This window comes from Leucoraja erinacea, chromosome 33 (assembly GCF_028641065.1).
Source record: "Leucoraja erinacea ecotype New England chromosome 33, Leri_hhj_1, whole genome shotgun sequence".
In the NCBI taxonomy this organism is placed as follows: domain Eukaryota; kingdom Metazoa; phylum Chordata; class Chondrichthyes; order Rajiformes; family Rajidae; genus Leucoraja; species Leucoraja erinaceus.
The window spans coordinates 23,320,757-23,340,412 of record NC_073409.1 but is presented as its reverse complement, the minus strand read 5'-3'; positions in this window follow the sequence as shown (position 1 = coordinate 23,340,412).

Here is a 19,656-nt window from a genome sequence, read left to right as displayed (position 1 = left end):
ATTTTATGGTACACCCATATGGCAAACGACTGTGTATAACAAGACACATCTAACAATACATAGCATATACTCAGAACATTCGAGGTCAGAGTATGGAGTTGTTTATCTCTTACAAGAAACTGCATGATAGGGTCACGACTCAAACTATTTCAAGGTGGCTCAAATAGGTCCTAAAAATGGCAGGAATAGACACTGATGTTTCAACTCTCATTCCACCAGGACTGCAGCAACATCCGCAGCAATATTATACAGGTACCCACAGACCAAATCCTCAGAATGGCAGGAGGGTCATTTTAAAAAAGGGTTTTTCCACAGGTTGTATAATAAACCAGTTAATTTGGAGCCATCATTGTATTAAGAAAACATTTTAGGTTCAACAAAATATTTTGGCCGATAGGTTACAGGGTTATGATTCTCAAATTTTAAAAAATGTTATATATTTTTTTCGTTATACCACACAACTCTTTGTATAATTGTGTTTTAAAACTACTAATGATGCTCTCTCCCAATACCCAAGGCAGTTGTGAAGCATGGACTCGTTCCACGGCATGAGGTCACAGAGCTTTGAAATCTTCACGAAGTCACTCACGTGACTCCGAAGTAAAATAGTAAGATTAAACGAGAACTTACCAGTTTGAAGTTTGATCTGTATTTTATGAGGAGTTACGATGAGGGATTTCGTGCCCTCCGCTCCCACCCTCTTATGATCATATCAAAAACTGGTATCTCTTTGATAATCTTACTATGTTAGATCATTATAGGTTTCTGTGACCTCACACCACTGCTTTGAAGAATGACACGCATGCGTGGAAGCGGGGTTCTTCACGAAATCCCTCATCGTAACTCCTCATAAAATACAGATCAAACTTCAAACTGGTAAGTTCTCGTTTAATCTTACTATTTTACTGCTATCCAAATGTCCCATTGTTACCTCTTTAATAATTGACTCCAGCATCTTTCCCACCACCGATGTCAGGCTAACTGGTCTGTAATTCCGTTTTCTCTCTCGCTCCTTTCTTGAAAAGTAGGAAAATATTAGCTATCCAATCCATGGGAACTGATCCTGAATCTATTGTAAAATGATCACCAATGCATCCACTATTTCTAGAGCCACCTCCCTGAGTACCCTGGGATGCAGACCATCAGGTCCAGGGGATTTATCATCCGTCAGTCCCATTCGCCTACCCAATACTATTTCTTGCCTAATGAATATTTATTTCAGTTCCTCGACCTCCTTAGATCCTCTGTCTTCCAGTACTTCTGGGGGATTGTTTGTGTCTTCCTTGGTGAAGACAGATTTGAAGTACCTGTTCAACTATTCTGCCATTTCCTTGTTCCCCATAATAATTTCACCCATGTCTGCCTTCAAGGGATCCACATTTGAATTTGCTACTCTTTTTCCCTTAACATATCTAAATAAGCTTTTACTGTCCTTCTTTATATTCCTGGCCAGCTTCCCCTCGTACTTCATCTTTACAGCCCGTATTGCCCGTTTTGTTTCTTTCTGTTGTCCTATGGAAGTTTCCCAATCCTCTGGCTTCCAGCTACTCTTTGCTGTGTTATGCATCTTTTTTTTAAGTTTTTTTCTCTCCCTAACTTCTCTTGTCAACAACGGTTGTCTCCTACTTCCCTTAGAATCTTTCTTCCTTATTGGAATTAAATGATCCTGTGTCTTCCGGATTATGCCCAGAAATTCCTGCCATTGCTGTTCCACCATCATTTCTGTTATTATTCCTTTCCATACCTTAGCCAGCACCCTTCTCATGCCTTCATGAGATGAGAAGAACTTTTTTCACACAGAGAGTGGTGAATCTCTGGAACACTGGAACTCTCTGCCACAGAGGGTAGTTGAGGCCAGTTCATTGGCTATATTTAACAGGGAGTTAGATGTGGCCCTTGTGGCTAAGGGGATCAGAGGGTATGGAGAGAAGGCAGGTACGGGATACTGAGTTGGATGATCAGCCATGATCATATTGAATGGCGGTGCAGACTCGAAGGGCCGAATGGCCTACTCCTGCATCTAATTTCTATGTTTCTATGTTTCTATGTTTCATTGTCCTCTTTGTTCAACTGCATCACTGCCACTTCCGATTTAACGTTCTCCTTCTCAAATTGTAGATTAAAACTAATCATATTATGATCACTACCTTCAAGCGATTCCTTTACCTCGAGTTATCTTATCATATCTGGTTCATTGGACAACACTAAATCCAGAATTGTCTTTTCTCTGGCCGGCTCCATTACAAGCTGATCTAAGACTCCATCTCGGAGACATTCTACACACTCTTTTTCTTGGGGTCCTGAACCAACCTGATTTTCCCAGTCTACCTGCATATTGAAATCCCCCATCACCACAGTGGCATTACCTTTGTTACATGCCAGTTTTAACTCCTGCTGCAACTTACACCCTACATTTGGGCTACTGTTCGGAGGTCTGTAGATAACACCAATTAGTGTCTTCTTGCCTTTACAATTCCTCAACTCAATCCACAGCGAGTCTACCTCATCAGTCCCTATGTCTTCCCTCGCAAGGGACTGAATTCCATCCCTCACCAACAGAACTACCCCCCCCCCCCCCCCGCCTCCTCTGCCCACCTGCCTGTCCTTTCTATAGGGTGTATAACGCTGAATATTAAGTTCCCAGACCCGATCCTCCTGCAGCCACGTCTCAGTAATCCCCACTTTGTCATATCTACCAACCTCTAACTGAGCCTCAAGCTCATCTACTTTACTTCTTATACTTCGCACATTCAAATACAACACTTTTAATTCCTTACGCATCTCACCATTCACATCGATCCCTATTGCACTTGGCCATACTCTCCTATCCCTTTGTAAGGTTTCTTTCCCGTTAATTCTGGGGTTATTAACTATCCCTTTATTCCCTTTCCCTTTAACTCCGTCCTCGACTATCCCATTTAACACCCCACACCCCTTATTCAGTTTAAAACCACCCGTGTAGCAGTGGCAAACCTGCCCGCCAGAATGCTGGTCCCCCACCTGTTAAGATGCAATCCGTCCCATTTGTACAGTCCCCCCTTACTCCAAAACAGATCCCTGTGGTCTAAGAACCTAAATCCCTGCCCCTGCACCAGTTCCCCAGCCAAACATTCAGGTCCCGTATCTCCCTGTTCCTGCTCTCGCCAGCATGAGGAACTGGAAGCAAACCAGAGATAACCGCCCTAGAGGTACTGCTTTTCAGCACATTTCCGAGAATCTGAGGAATGCTTACAGCATTTTACCCAGGATAGATAAATCAAAATCAAGAAGATATATGTTTAAGTAAAGAGAGGCAAGATTTTATAGGAACCTGAAGGGCAATATTTTCACTCTGTTTGTGGTGGGTATATGGAAAGAACTGCCAGAGGAAGTCTTTGAAGCAGGTTCAGTAACAACAGTTAATGTATCCTTAGACAGGTAGATGGACAGAAATGTTTTAGAGGGATATAGGGCAAATGGGACCAACTTGGAAGGGGCATCTTGGTTGACACGGACAAGTTGGGCCGAAGCCAATGAAAAAATACATTCTTACTTGCTACAGAAGATCTATTTAACAAGTCCATTAACACAACAACATGCAAATAAACACACCATAACCAATAATATGATACATGAATAATAGTAAGTTTAAACGAGCTTACCAGTTTGAAGTTTGATCTGTATTTTATGAGGATTATCTCTGTAACTTAGTTGTTGCCTGGGTTTCAACAACTAAGTTACAGAGATAGGTTGAATAAGTTAGGTCTCTATTCTCTGGAGCGCAGAAGGTTAAGGGGGGACTTGATAGAGGTCTTTATAATGATGAGAGGGATAGACAGAGTTGATGTGAACAAGCTTTTCCCTTTGAGAATAGGGAAGATTCAAACAAGAGGACATGACTTCAGAATTAAGGGACAGAAGTTTAGGGGTAATATGAGGGGGAACTTCTTTACTCAGAGAGTGGTAGCGGTGTGGAATGAGCTTCCGGTGGAAATAGTGGAGGCAGGTACATTGGTATCATTTAAAAATAAATTGGATAGGCATATGGATGAGAAGGGAATGGAGCGTTATGGTATGAGTGCAGGCAGGTGGGACTAAGGGAAAAAAGTTGTTCGGCATAGACTTGTAGGGTCGAGATGGCCTGTTTACTGCTGTAATTGTTATAAGGAGTTACGATGAGGGATTATGTGAAGAGCCCGCTCAGCGCGCATGCGCAGCATACTTCAAAGCAGCGGTGTGGAATCACAGATAGACACAGTTATTGAAGTAAACATAGTAAAGAAAAAGAGACATCAGTTTATCAGTTTTCACCCATATTATTGAGGGTGGAAGCGGAGGGCACGTAATCCCTCATCGTAACTGCTCATAAAATACAGATCAAACTTCAAACTGGTAAGTTCTCGTTTAATCTTACTATTTTACTTCGGAGTCACATGAGTGACTACGTGAAGATTTTAAAGCTCTGTGATTTCAAACCGTGTAACAGTTATTACTTCACTCACTGCCGAAGTCCTTGAGGGAGGAAGTGTTTTATCGTAATCAACCAATGAATCTGTTTGTAGAAAAACACAAAGGCATTTGTTAACAATAACAACAAGAATTAAATTGCTCCCCTGGGCTTAAATTAAATATTTGCAGTCTGTAAAATCTTTTCTGCAAATAAAACAGGTTTTGCCAATGGCTTGTTATAAAAAGTTCTGAACGTTGTTTCCCTCGACCATCCTGCTGTAGCTAGGATGTGGTCTATCGGCACGTCCATTCTTTCGGCCGTCGATGTGGATGCTGCCCTGGTGGAATGGGATTTGTACATGTTAGTGTCAATCCCAGCAGCTTTTAGTACCTGCTTGAGCCATCTCGAAATGCTTTGGCTCATCACCCGACCATAAGGTTTTTTATGACTGACCCATAAGGCTTTTTCACTCCCTCGAATATTTTTGGTTGTGTCTATGTAGGAGAGTAGGTGGGTCATGGCACATAACCGTGGTTCTGGCGGGTAAGCCCGGAATTCCACGTCTGGATTAGGTGTTCCTGGTCTGCTCTGATCAGTCCCTGGTTAATGAAAGAGATCTGGTCTGGATCTGTGATCATGTTGTCCAGTCGCAATAGGTGTAGTGACTGGACCCTCTGTGCAGATACAAGTGCCATCAACATGAGTGTTTTGAGCATAGATTGTTCCAGGTTGAGGGATCTGGCTGGTGGCCATCCCCTGAGGTATGTGAGGACCACACTGACATCCCATATATGGGTGTACCTTGGTCTAGGGGGTTAGAGTTGTAGTCCTTCATTGTGGTGAAGGTTCGCCAGGAATTCCAGTATGTTGGTAACTGTAGCGGTTGAGTAGGTGGTCCCTGTATCCAAACAGTACTTCTCCCATTTTTTGATGCTGGACAAGTGCTGTTTTTTACTGGATGTTCGAAAGGAATGCTGACATGGTGTCGACGGTTTATTCTGATAATCCCAGTCCCAGAAGTGGTTTATGCAGAATCTGCAACCCAGGAGTTTGATTTTTTTCATGGCACGGGTGGCTTGTGCCCGACACTGGGTGTTAATAACTCTGGGTCACTGGGGAATACCATCGGAGTTTCAACAACCATGTCATGGAGTATTGGGAACCATGGCTGCATAGGCCAGTCGGGTACTATCAAAATACCTGAAGCAGAGTCCATTTGTATTGTGCGTAGTCACCGACTGATGAGGCTGAAGGGGGGCAATGCATAGAAGAAGAATTTCCCCAATCCAGCGCAAACGCATCTACCGCTGCTGCCTCAGGGTCTGGTTCCCAAGCGACATACATAGGTACCTGGTGATTTAGCCTTGATGCAAATAAATCGATATCTGGCATGCCATATTGCTTGATAACTTTTGCAAATTTTTTGAGGTTTAACATCCATTCGATGTTGTCATTAAATTTACGTGACCTGGTGTCTGCCACTGTATTTAGCTTACCTGGCAGGTAAGTTGCTGATAGCCAAATATGTCTTTCGACACACCATTGCCAAATTGTGTTGACAAACATGTCGCATGATACCGATTTTATGCCGCCCATATGGTTAATGTAGGTCACCACCGTAGTATTATCTATTTGTAACCGTACATGCAAGTGATGTATATTTGTGCATATGCTTTTAAACCATAAAAGTCACCCAACATCTCTAGATAATTAATGCCCAGTGTAAGTGGTGACGATGACTGGGTTAGTCCATCTACTACTTGTGCCGGATATAGAATTAGTTGCTCCCCAGCCTTGAGCACTGGCATCTGTTTGGATAACTAACGTAGGGTTAGTGATGATAATAGGGCTAAAACTATGCCAAACGTTTTTTGCCCACTACTGTAGTTCTGATATTGCTTCAGTGGGTAACTTTATGATACGATCATAATGACCTATATGTCGTTTTGGTGCCTGTACCTTTGCTCTTTGTAAGTTTTGACAGTGCAAAGGTCCGAATTGGGTAGCCGGAAATGCTGCTACCATTTTCCCAATTACTCTGTTACTTGTCGAATAGTTGGTAGTTCGTTGACCATTAAATTGTTGCATGATTGTGCCAATTCAACTGTTTTGTCTCTTGGCAATGTTACAGTCACGTAGACTGAATTAATTGTGAAGCCCAAGTAGTCTATGATTGTGGATGGCTTCAACTTAGATTTATCTGGATGTAAGACAATCCCAGGGTTTCGAATTACTGTTTGGTAGCTGATACAGCTGACATAGTCAATTCCATGGTCTTGCCTATTGCTTGCCATGAAGTATCCTTTGGAAATTAGTTGTTTGGCAGTAACAACCGTTACCATTTTGAAATGTATATACTTAACAAACATATTTAGTGAAGTTAAGTCAATGTTGATGCGACATCCACCATCTTTTTTGGGTTTAGTGACGAATATTTGATACGAATTCCAAGGGTTCATCTTTTCCCATGATACCCTTTGTAATTAGTCTCACCAGTTCAGCTTGTCCCTCTCGTTTCTTTAACTGAGAGGGAAAATACCCTCTGGGGTGAATGTTGAACTGGTGGCAATTTTTCTAGTATGAATTGTATTTTGTATCCACTAATGCCATTGAGTATATACTTGTCACTCGTTATAGACTCCCGTGCTTCTTAAAACAGGTGTAACTTCCCCCCATTAGTATTAAGCCCCTATTTTCTATATGCTGGTAGGAACCAGACCCACCTACCTCAATGGTTATGGGTATTCTACTGGTTCCTGCCGGTCCAACGAGTCTTGCACGTTGTCTGACGTGGCGTTGATGTTGGGGGGTGGCGCATTTTCCATGGGGTCCGCTCTGGGCCCTGGTCTAAAGAAGACTTCCGGGGATAGAATGCGGACCCCGAGCTTTACACCAGTCCCATATGGTAGACGTCGACTGATGGAAGCGATGGAGTGCTGCTGCATAGGAATTATTGTTTTTGGTTTGCTCGTCCTGCCCTCATGAGACCAAAAGTTTTTTAAAGCCTCTTCCATATCCTTCATATGCTTTGTGAGGTTTTTGCCAAAGAGCAGTGGGTCTGGCTCAGTGGCTGGGGTATGCACAACCCCGCAAATTTAGGATTTTATGGCAGGTTTTATGATTTGTTTATGAAGGTTGTGGTCATCTCCTTATTTGTCCGCGGAACAAGCAAACGATGTGATGGCTGACGTCAGGAGCCTGAGGATCCGCTGCAGTTTTCTAAGGCCTTATTGACCACCTCTCCTGTAGGGGCCTGTTGGAGAGGTGGTTAATGCTGGCCGCTGGTTTGGCCTTTAACGGCCTCCTGCACGTGGGTTGCCACGTAGCGGTCCACCACACCCAGCAGCTCTTCCTGTTCCTGCACACCTTGCATACTCCCGAGATCTTCAGCCATCATCCCCTCTTCTTGAGCAGCCCAGTCCTGGTAACCCAAGCTAAGGAGGAAGCAATGGGCAGTGCACAAGGCACTGTGGAGGGAGTGCCTGAACTTCCCCTGTGAGAGCGCCCCTCACGAAGCTCGTCTCGCTGGAGCTCCTGCTCCAGGAGCCGCTCCATGCAGCTCAGGCGGCTGTCTCTCCCCCGGGCGGGTGGAGAGATGTCCCCGTCCGACAAGTTGGAAGCCACCAGCTGGACGCCTCTTCCGTGGCTTTACTTCCAGCCCGCTGCTCAGGCGCTAGCGGGCTGGGCTCGGCATGGTGTTGGGGATAGCGGAGCGCCGGGTAAGCGGTCCTACCGCCTTGTTGCTGCCCCCCCCCAGATGGAACGCTCCTCCGTGGAGTCGAGCGGGGGACAGGTTTGTCCAAGAACCTTCCTTCTCTGCCTGAAAGCAGAAGGCTCCCTGTGAAAGAAAACCCGACCTCAGAGCTTACCTGACGGTCCGTTCTTTCACCTGTAGCGGGAGAACCTGACTCCCCATGCGGCCGCTGTTGCACTGCTGAACATAATGCCACGCATGTGTGCTGAGCGGGCTATTCACGTAGTCACTCACGTGACTCCGAAGTAAAATTAGTTATAAGTAACCATAATATGGTAAAACAAAGTATGTGGAGTCAGAGTCATAGAGTGAAACAGCGATGAAACGGGCCCTTTAGCTACCCTCCAATCGTCAGGAACTACTCAAGAATATTAAGAGTTTTGAAAAATTATCACTAATGCATCCACTATTTCTGGGGCTACTTCCTACAGTACTCTGTGATGCAGCCTATCTGGCCCTGGGGATTTATCAGCTTTTAATCCATTCAATTTACCTAACACCACTTACCGGCTAACCTGGATTTCACTCAGTTCCTCCATTTTATTAGACCCACGGTCCCCTGCTATTTCCAGCGGATTATTTATATCTTCCTTAGTGAAGACAGAACCAAAGTAGTTGTTCAATTGGTCTGCCATTTCCTTGTTCCCCATGATCAATTCACCTGTTTCTGACGGCAAGGGACCTACATTTGTTTTAACTCATCTTTTTCTCTTCATATATCTATAAAAACTTTTGCAGGACTTTCATATGAAGAAAGATTGGATAGACTCGGTTTGTACTCGCTAGAATTTAGAAGATGGAGGGGGGATCTTATAGAAACTTACAAAATTCTTAAGGGGTTGGACAGGCTATATATTTATAATAACAATTCCGACTGAGCGGGGGTAAGCTCGTCTGGAATCGCTCCATGCACACGCCTCTCCTCGACACCCAACGTCACAGCCATGACACCCCTCTCCCCCTGAGGAGCAGGGCCCTGGCTGAAGGTGACCAAATTCCTGGCTTTCAGGAGGTCACGGTAAAAGCCAGGCAACTCCCGCCTAGCGCGTCGACTCATGCCCGCTACCGGGAGCCGTGAGCCCTCCTGAAGGCAGCGCCCCAGCGGAAAAAGTACGTCACCAGCACGTGCCATTTAGGAGGGTAGTCCGAGTAGACGTACCTCCACAGGGTCCTGAGTCGGAGAGCCGCCATCTGGGTACAAACACAGACCAGCGCCTGACCACCCTGGACATTACTGGAGTCTCCCCTGCTCCCTCAACCAGTGGAGCATCACACCCCTCAACTGAGCTTGCAGCCTCAACGTTGCGGACCCACGCCCTCACCCAAGTCCCCCCCCCCCCCTTCAGGCTGTCCCTGGTCATCCACTAAGCTAGCAGATGCATCTCTGGGGGAACAGCCCCCAATAGTAATATATCGCCACTCTCAGGTGGTTCCTGACCCACAGAGGCATCCTCCCCCTCAGAGGAAACGTGCCCTGGGTACTCCACCTCAACAGGAGGGGAAGGCTCCCCTTCAGGTTGCCCCTGAACTTCAGGGGCCTTCTCTGTATCGGACGACCCATGCCTCCTCTTCCAACCACTGGCATGCGATGGTACGGTGAGCTCCATTGCAGAAGCCTCTACCTCCGCACTACCGTCTATTTGCTCAACCTCTCCCTAGGGTCCTTATGCTTCCCTGGGCTGGGCTCACGAATTTATCTGCTGCCACGGGTCCCGCTTGGAGGTGATCATCTTCAAGGGATCCCGCCTGGCGATGTTTCTCCTTTTTCTTGACTTTCCTCCCCCGCTGATGCTCCCAAACCTCCCCATCCACCCCACGCACTTCACCGGCATCAACCACCACAGGTACGGGACATGGGGGTGGTGGGGGGGATAGGGGGGGGGGGATAGGGGGTGGGGGTAAGGGAGTAAAGCCTTCACGGGCCATCGTGGTAAAACCAGCTGCCCCAGATGGGCTGGCAGTGCTTTCCCAGAACATCGTGGTGGAACTGACAGCCCGGGTCCTGGGACAATTCCTGCGAAAATGCCCCACCTATTTGCAAGCGTGACAACGCACTTGGCCCTCTTTCCAGAACACGCGATAGGAGAAATCATCCACCTCCACCTCAAAACTCCCCTCCGTGTCCGTCCCCTGTGCCAACTGTATATACACGTGACGCTTGAACGTATATATATGTTGCATCTCAGGATCTTCAAACCTGTAAAACAATTTGGTGAGCCCTGACCGCACCTCCCCCAGCTTCCTTACATGTGGGATCAGGAGTGCATCCGGAACAAAAGTGGGAATGTTGGACAGAATGACCAGCAAAACGGGACCCCCCCATGGGTCCACCGCCGTGAAATTCCCACCTGCTGTTACTCCCTTTTCCAGAGCCAGAGCCACCGCCCGTTCAGTCTATAGTAGAACAACAACCTTCCCACTGACCACCGCACCCGAGACTATGGCTTTCTTGCCAACAGTCTCACCCAGCGCATCTAGAAAGGCCTTGAAGGGCAGGTTGCTCTGCATGTACATTTTTACTACATGTGTGCACCCCATCAACTCGTGGCCTTCAGTCTCGGAGACTGTCGACCGTGCGACAGCTGCATAACTCTGAGGGGCCGCCATCTATAGGGCGTGGCACAACATACAATGTATCAGTACTTTATAAATCCAAGCAGTCTTTCTGCTGTTGCTGCACCTCCACTCTTTTGCAGCAGTTAAATAGTCCTGTGAAGGCTTTCTTGGCAAGCAAGCTTCTTCCCCAGGTCTCCGTCGCCTCCCCGGCTTTAACGAAATCCAAGGCACAAAACCTTCCGAAAAGTTAATCAAATCCTCCCCTCCAGCAGAACAGCTCCTCTCCTGGCCCCGTAAATGTTTTTTTATTAGATTTTCAAACAAATGTACAATTTACAAGGGAAGGTAGAAAGCTCAAACAATTTAAAAAACACTTAAACAAAATTATCAAATTAAAATATTAACATTTTTATCTATAATATATTCAACCTCCTGTGGTGACCAGCGTTCACAGAAGGCCTCCACAGTCCCCGTTGTCACCGCATGTTTCCTTTCTAGGGACACGCGGGCACAGATGTAACCACGGAAAAGGGGTAGGCAGCCGACCGCTGCCTGGACCCGCAAATGGCCATCTTGGCCAGGCCCAGGAGCAGACCGACAGGGAGACCCCCTCCTCCCTCCCGACCCTCCCCCCTCTGTACCGGGTGCCCATAAATTAATAGTGTTGGACTAAAATGTAGCCAAAACTTGAGGAGCAGCCCTTTCAGATACTTGAACAGTGGCTGCAACCTCTCACACTCTATGTACACATGGAACACGGTCTCTTCCTCACCGCAGAAATGACAAGCGGGGGAAGAGTCCGTGAACCGGCTCAAGTACCTATTACAGGCCACGGCTTTGTGCAACACTCTCCACCCCAGGTCCCCGATGTAAAGGGGGAGGACTCCCTTGTAGAGAGACCTCCACTGGGGACCGCTCCCCTCGTCAGGTGGTAACACGGACCGCCAGGGTGTGTCTGGACGGAAAACGAGGGCGAGGAAGTGGAGAGTGTGCAAGAGCAGCCTGTACAGTACGCGCCTCCCCACGTCACAGAATGGACAGGCGGCTCATGTTGTATTGGGCCGGCTCTCGGGGAGGGACCCGGGCCGTGGGTCATATGAACAATTCCGACTGAGCGAGGGTAAGCTCGTCCGGAATCGCTCCATGCACACGCCTCTCCTCAACACCCACCATCACAGCCACAACACCCCTCTCCCCCTGAGGAGCAGGGCCCTGGCTGAAGGTGACCAAATTCCTGGCCTTCAGGAGGTCACGGTAAAAGCCAGGCAACTCCCGCCTATCCCGCCTAGAGTGTCGACTCATGCCCGCCACCGGGAGCCGTGAGCCCTCCTGAAGGCAGCGCCCCTGGCGGAAAAAGTACGTCACCAGCACGTGCCATTTAGGAGGATAGTCCGAGTAGACGTACCTCCGCAGGGTCCTGAATCGGAGAGCCGCCACTTGGGTACGAATACAGACCAGCGTCTAACCACCCTCCTCCAACGGGAGACTCAGAACCCCAGCAGAGACCCAGTGGTTCCTCTCACCCCGGAAGAAGTTGACCAATCTCCTCTGTAACATGGTTATAAAATAAGAGAATGGGACCATAGTGGCCAACCGGTACCACAGCAGAGAGGCCACCAGCTGGTTTATAACTACAGCCCTGCCCCGGTAAGGGAGCACACCAAGTAGGCCGGACCAATGTCCCAGCCGGGCGATCACCTTCGCCTCCAGCTCCTGCCAGTTCGCCGGCCACCCCCGCTCAGTGGGACTCAGGTAGACCCCCAGAGAGAGGAGGTGCGTGGTACTCTACGCAAAACCTGCCATCTCCTCCGGCAGGGAGTCAACCTGCCACCCACCCACCAAGAGAACAGAACACTTCCCCTAGTTGATCTTGGCGAGGAAGCAGCCGAGAAAACCTGCTGGCAGTCACGCATCCTCCGCAGGTCAACAGGGTCGATGAACATCAAAATGACATAACCGGCGTAGGCCGAGAGGACCACCTCCATCCCCGGCCCCGGTAAAGCCAGGCCTGTCAACCGCCTCCGGAGAAAGCACAGGAAAGGCTCGACACAGATGGAATACAGATGGCCGGACATGGTACATCCTTGACGAACCCCCCTCCCAAAGGGAATGGGGGCCCACACAGAGCCGTTGACCTTAACAAGGCATTCTGCAGCAGTGTATAAAAGTCGGACCCAGGCCACAAAGTTTGGTCCAAATCCGAACGCCTACAGAGTCCCCAGAAGGTAGTCGTGCTCCACCCTGTCGAACGCCTTCTCCTGGTCAAGGGAGAGAAAGGCGACTGACAGACCAGCCCCTTGGGTCAGATGGATCAGGTCCCGGACCAGATGAATATTGTCCTGGATGGACCGGCCCGGGACTGTGTACGACTGGTCAGGGTGGATCAGCTGGGACAGCACAGGGCCCAGGCGATTTGCCAATGCCCGTGCAAAAACTTTATAGTCCGTGCTGAGGAGAGAGACCGGGCGCCAGTTCTTCAAAAGGCGGAGATCGCCCTTCTTGGGCAGCAGGACAACGACTGCCCTGCGCCACGAGAAGGGCATCTCCCCAGTCGCCAGGCTCTCCCCCAGGACCTTCATATAGTCACCCCCCAGGACATCCCAGAAGGCTCTAAGGTACTCCACAGTCAGCCCATCCAGCCCTGGAGACTTGCCCCCCTTGAGCTGGTGCAGGGCACCAGTCAATAGGGGATCATCCAGGTGTTCAGCCACATCATTGCACACAGCAGGTAAGCCCTCCCACAGGACCTCTTGCGCCTCCCCACTCGATGTGCCTGCCGAGAACAGAGTCTTGTAGAACGACCGAACCGAGTCACCAATGCTCTCTGGATCTGTGACAGAGGAGCCATCATCCGCAAGCAACTCAACAAGCTGCCTGCGGGCTCCTCGCCCCTTCTCCAGAGAAAAGAAAAAGGGGGAGGCGTGGTCCAGATCATGCAACATCTGGACTCGCGACCTCACATACGCACCCCGGGACCTGCTAAGCTGCAAGTCCCTGAGTGCTCCCTTCTTCTCCTCGTACTCCTCCCACTCACACGAAGCCCCACCAGTCTGATCCAGACATGCCTCCGAGTCGAGCAACTCTCTCTCTAGAAAGTACACTAGATCTTTTACCCGTCCCCGGTGAAGGATTGCAGCCGCCCCTAACCTTCTGCCCTCTTTTTAGGGCCTTAAAAAGCTCTTGGAACTGGCGCCTCTCATTTGTTATTAGCCTCGCCTCATTCCCCTTCTTCTGAAGGATGGCATGAATGGACTGCATGGGCGCACTCAGATCTGACCAGCGGTCGACAGCCAAATCCACCTTGGTCCTACTCCCTCTAGTGTCCTTTAAGAACTTCCGAAGTTCCCAGACTTTGACAAGTCGAGACACGGGGCCGTGGGTGGAGCAGTCTGTCAACTCACTGTCGAAGGACTCCGCGTACCCCTCCTCCTCGCACTCAATGTCCGAGCCCGAGTCTGGAAGGTTACTACTCTCAGCGGCCTCACTCACCCCTCCCTCTGAGGTGGGCATTTTAGCCACATCACACAGTCCCTCCTCTGTCACCATCCCACCTCCAGGATCAGTGACGGGCAGGTACCAGTGCCTCTGACCGCGGCAAGCTATCTGACAATTGGCCAGTCTCCTGCACGCTCCCACCGCCCTCTGTAACCGGATTGGGAACAGTGAAGTCGGACCAAGTCTCCGGGCCTTGCTGTAAGTCTCCGGGCCTGTCTGGAGTCCGACCGAAGGACACGATCCAGAAGATCTTACCCTCCTCCTCACCCAGGGTACCCGCCCCTGCACCGTCACCCAGAGAGTCCCCGTCCCCCTCCACCAGGTGAATCACCTCACTGTGGCCCTCAGGGGCCGATGTTACTGGATTCTCCCCTGCTCCCTCAACCAGTGGGGCATCACACCCCTCAACTGGGCTTGTAGCCTCAACAGGGAGCTCATGTTGGGGACCCACCCCCTCACCCAAATCCTCCCCTTCAGGCTGCCCCTGGTCATCCACTAAGCTAGTAGAGGCGTTCTCCGGAGGAACAGCCCCCAAGAGTAATATATCGCCACTCTCAGGTGGTCCCTGACCTACAGAGTCATCATCCTCCTCAGAGGAAGCGTGCCCTGGGTTCTCCACCTCAACAGGAGAGGAAGGCTCCCCTTCATGTTGCCCCTGACCTCCAGGGGCCTTCTCTGTATCAGAGGACCCATGCCTCCTCCTCTTCCAACCACTGGCGTGCGGTGGTACGGTGAGCTCCATTGCAGAAGCCTCTACCTCTGCACTACCGTCTATCTCAGAGGCGAGCACAAAATTATCTGCTGCCAGGGTCCCACTTGAAGGTGATCATCTTCTAGGGGACCCGCCTGGAGATGTTTCTTCTTTTTCTTGACTTTCCTCCCCTTCTGATTCTCCCAAACCTTCCCATCCACCCCTCGCACTTCTCTGGCATCCACCACCACAGGTACGGGTCATGCGGGTGGTGGGGGGATAGGGGTTGGGGGTAGGGGAGTAAAGCCTTCACGGGCCACCGTGGTAAAACCAGGAGCCCCAGATGGGCCACTATTGCTTTCCCGGGGCCATCGTGGTGGAACTGGCAGCCCGGGTCCTGGGACAATTCCTGCGAAAATGCCCCACCTATTTGCAAGCGTGACAACGCACTTGGCCCGCGTTCCAGAACACGCGATAGGAGAAATCATCCACCTCCACCTCAAAACTCCCCTCCGTGTCCGTCCCCTGTGGCAACTGTATATACACGTGACGCTTGAACGTATATATATGTTGCATCTCAGGATCGTCAAACCTGTACAACAGTTTGGTGAGCCCTGACCGCACCTCCCCCAGCTTCCTTACATGTGGGATCAGGAGCGTATCCGGAAGAAAAGTGGGAACGTTGGACAGAATGATCGGCAAAACGGGACCTCCCCATGAGTCCACCGCCGTGAAATTCCCGCCTGCTGTTACCCCCCTTTTCCAGAGCCAGAGCCACCGCCCGTTCAGTCTTTAGTAGAACAACAACCTTCCCACTGACCACCGCGCCAGACACTATGGCTTTCTTGCCAACAGTCTCACCCAGCGCATGTAGAAAGGCCTTGAAGGGCAGGTTGCTCTGCATGTACATTTTTACACCATTTGTGCGCCCCATCAACTCGTGACCCTCAGTCTCGGAGACTGCCGACCGTGCGACAGCTGCATAACTCTGAGGGGCCGCCATCTTTAGGGCGTGGCACAACACACAAAGTATCAGTACTTTATAATCCAAGCAGCCTTTCTGCTGTTGCTGCACCTCCACTCTTTTGCAGCGGTTAAATAGTCCTGTGAAGGCTTTCTTGGCAAGCAACAGAAGCAGTCTCCTCCTGATAAGATAGGAAATGTCCGTGTCAATCCTCCCCGTCGTTAAAAATGGAGCTTCCGGAGGCTTCTTCCCCAGGTCTCCGTCGCCTGCCCGGCTTCAACGAAATCCAAGGCACTGTTGCCGTTCTTACCCAGCACACGTGAACCGGGCAAGTCGGTGTAGGAGGGAGCTTTCCGATGTTACTGACCACAAACACCGCTCCAGACTCTGCTCTGACTTGTACAAGTGTAACTTGGCCTTCCGCCAACCACAGGGCGCTCCTACGACTTTCCAGATACACAGACAAATCCTCACTAATTAGAGGAATCTTTGAACAAAGAAAGTCTCTGCAGATCGACAAAGATCTGAACTGCAAAGTCTGACTGCTTTTGTTTCTCCCCGCTAAACAAATCCTTCTGAAAAGTTCATCAAATCCTTCCCACCAGCAGAACAGCTCCTCTCCTGGCCCTGCTCTGGGAGTAGAAATGGGGGCGGATCCGGACCACAACGGCCGTGAGCCCCAGGCCGAGTTTGGCGATCGTTTGCCTGCTTCTGCTGCTGTTGGAAGTGAGACGTTGCATCAGGGTCTTGGGCCTGTCCCACGTTGGACGTCAGTTATGCGACAGGCCAGTGGCGAGCACAGATTTTGTTCAGCACAAAAATATCGGAGCCCCGCGTGATGTCGCGCACAACTACATACCCCTCCGCGTTTCTCAGTGGGACCGGCTTCGTGCGGCCAATAAGATGCACGTGTGCCTCAACGCGACCACGAGGTTGTGTAATTTGCGTGCCAAGGACACGAAAGTGGGACAGGCCCTTTAGTTTTAGGTGTTGAGCTGCAGGTAATTCAGCCCACAGCACTCAACAAATTTGTTGTCTACACCTCTGTATTCAGCTTCCCTCCCCTCACTGTTACAGCTAAATGTAGACTTATCCAATAAAAACTGTGAACCCTCTTGAGTTCCTGCTAATTTGTAGATTGCCTTACACCAGTTCAGTACTTTCCCACAATGTCCAGCTTTTTCCCTTTTCAAAATAAGCAGTCTGAAGAAGCGTCTCGACCCCGAAAAGTCCTTTTAGACACAAAAAAACTGGAGTAACTCAGCGGGACAGGCAGCATCTCTGGAGAGAAGGATTTCGGGCTGAGACCCTTCTTCTGACTGGTTAGCGATAAGGGAAACGAAAGATATAGATGATGATATAGAGAGATAAAGCCCAGTCTACGTTTGGTATGGACAAGATGTGGACTATTATACATCGGCGAGACCAAACATAGACTCGGTTACTGGGCGATCGTTACTAGCGTTAATGGGCGATCATTTCGCGGAATACCTTCTCTCAGTCTGCCCGAATATACCTAATCTCTCGGTTGCTAATCAATTTAATTCCGCTCCCATTCCCACACAGACCTTTCTGTCCTTGGTCTCCTCCATTGTCAGAGGCTAAACACAAATTGGAGGAACAGCATCTCATATTTCGCATGGGCAGCTTACAGTCCAATGGTATGAATATTGATTTCTCTAACATCAGGTAGTCCCGGCATTTCCTCTCTCTCTGTCCCTCCCCCACCCAAATCGCACCAGCTTCTTGTTTTCACCCAACAAACAGCTAACAATGGCCTGTTTCCTTTATCATCATTACCTTTTTGCATATCTTTCATTCATTGTTTTTTACCTCTCCACATCATCATCTATATCTCTCTTTTCCCTTATCCCTAACCAGTTTGAAGAAGGGTCTTGACCGTTCCTTCTCTCCAGAGATTCTGCCTATCCTGCTGAGTTACTCCAGCATTTTGTGTCTATCTTCAGTTTAAACCAGCATCTGCAGTTCCTTCATACACCTATTCCATTTAGTTTAGTTGAGTTTAGTTTAGAGATACAGCGTATCCCTGCATATTAACACTATCCTACACAACCCAGGGAAAATTTTTACATTTACCAAGCCAATTTACCTACAAATCTGTATGTCTTTGGACTATTGGAAGAAATCCAAGTCTCAGAGAAAACCCAGCCAGGTCACAGGGGGTGCATACAAACGCCCTGCAGACAGCACCCATAGTCGGGATTGAACCCGGGGGTCCGGTGCTCTAGGTGCTGTGAGGCAGCAACTCCATTGCTGCAAAACCATGCCGCTCGTTTTTCCAGAGATGCTGTCTGACCCAATAAGATACTTCAGTTCTTTGTGTATATCTCAAGCTTAAAACAGTCACTTTCCCTGAAATGGTCTTCCAGTGAAACACTAATCACCTTGCCAGGCTCCTTATGTTCATAGCAACATAGAAAATAGGCCCTTCGAGACTACACCACCATTCAATATGATCATCCAACTCAGTATCCCGTACCTGCCTTCTCTCCATGCCCCCTGATCCCCTTAGCCACAAGAGCCACATCTAACTCCCTCTTAAATATAGACAATGAACTGTCCTCAACTACCTTCTATGGCAGAGAATTCCTGAGACTCACCATTCTCTGTATGAAAATGTTTTTTTCATCTCTGTCCTAACATACTTCCCTCTTATCCTTAAACTGTGACCCCTTGTTGTGGACTTCCCCAACATCGGGAACAATCTTGCAGCATCTAGCCTGTCCAAACTCTTAAGAATTTTGTAAGTTTCTATAAGATCCCCTCTCAATCTTCTAAATTCTGCGAGTACAAGCCGAGTCTATCCAGACTTTCTTCATATGAAAGTCCTGCCATCCCAGGAATCAGTCTGGTGAACCTTCTCTGTACTCCCTCTATGGCAAGAATGTATTTCCTCAGATTAGGAGACCAAAAATGTATGTAATACTCCAGGTGTGGTCTCACCGAGACCCTGTACAACTGCAGTAGAACCTCCCTGCTCTTATACTCAAATCCTTTTGCTATGAATGCTAACATACCATTCCCTTTCTTCACTGCCTGCTGCACCTGCATGCCTAATTTCAATGACTGGTGTACCATGATACCCATGTCTCGTTGCATCTCCCCTTTTCGTAATCGGCCACCATTCAGATATAAGTCTACTTTTTTGTTTTTGCTACCAAAGTGGATAACCACACATTTATCCACATTATACTGCATCTGCCATGCATTTGCCCACTCACCCAACCTATCCATTTCACCTTGCAGTCTCCTAACAGCCTCCTCACAGCTAACACTGCCCCCCAGCTTAGTTTCATCTGCAAACTTGGAGATGTTGCATTCAATTCCCTCATCCAGATCATTAATATATATTGTAAATAGCTGGGGTCCCAGCACTGAGCCTTGCGGTACCCCAATAGTCACTGCCTGCCATTCTGAAAAAGGACCTGTTTACTTCTACTCTTTGCTTCCTGTCTGCCAGCCAGTTCTCTATCCACATCAATACTGAACCTCCAATACCATGTGCTTTAGGTTTGTATACTTATGTGGGACCTTGTCGAAAGCCTTCTGAAAGTCCAGATATAACACATCCACTGGTTCTCCCTTATCCACTCTACTAGTTACATCCTCGAAAAATTCTATAAGATTCGTTAGACATGATTTACCTTTCATAAATCCATGCTGACTTTGTCCAATGATTTCACCACTTTCCAAATATGTTGCTATCCCAACTTTAATAACTGACTCTAGCGATTTCCCCACTTCCA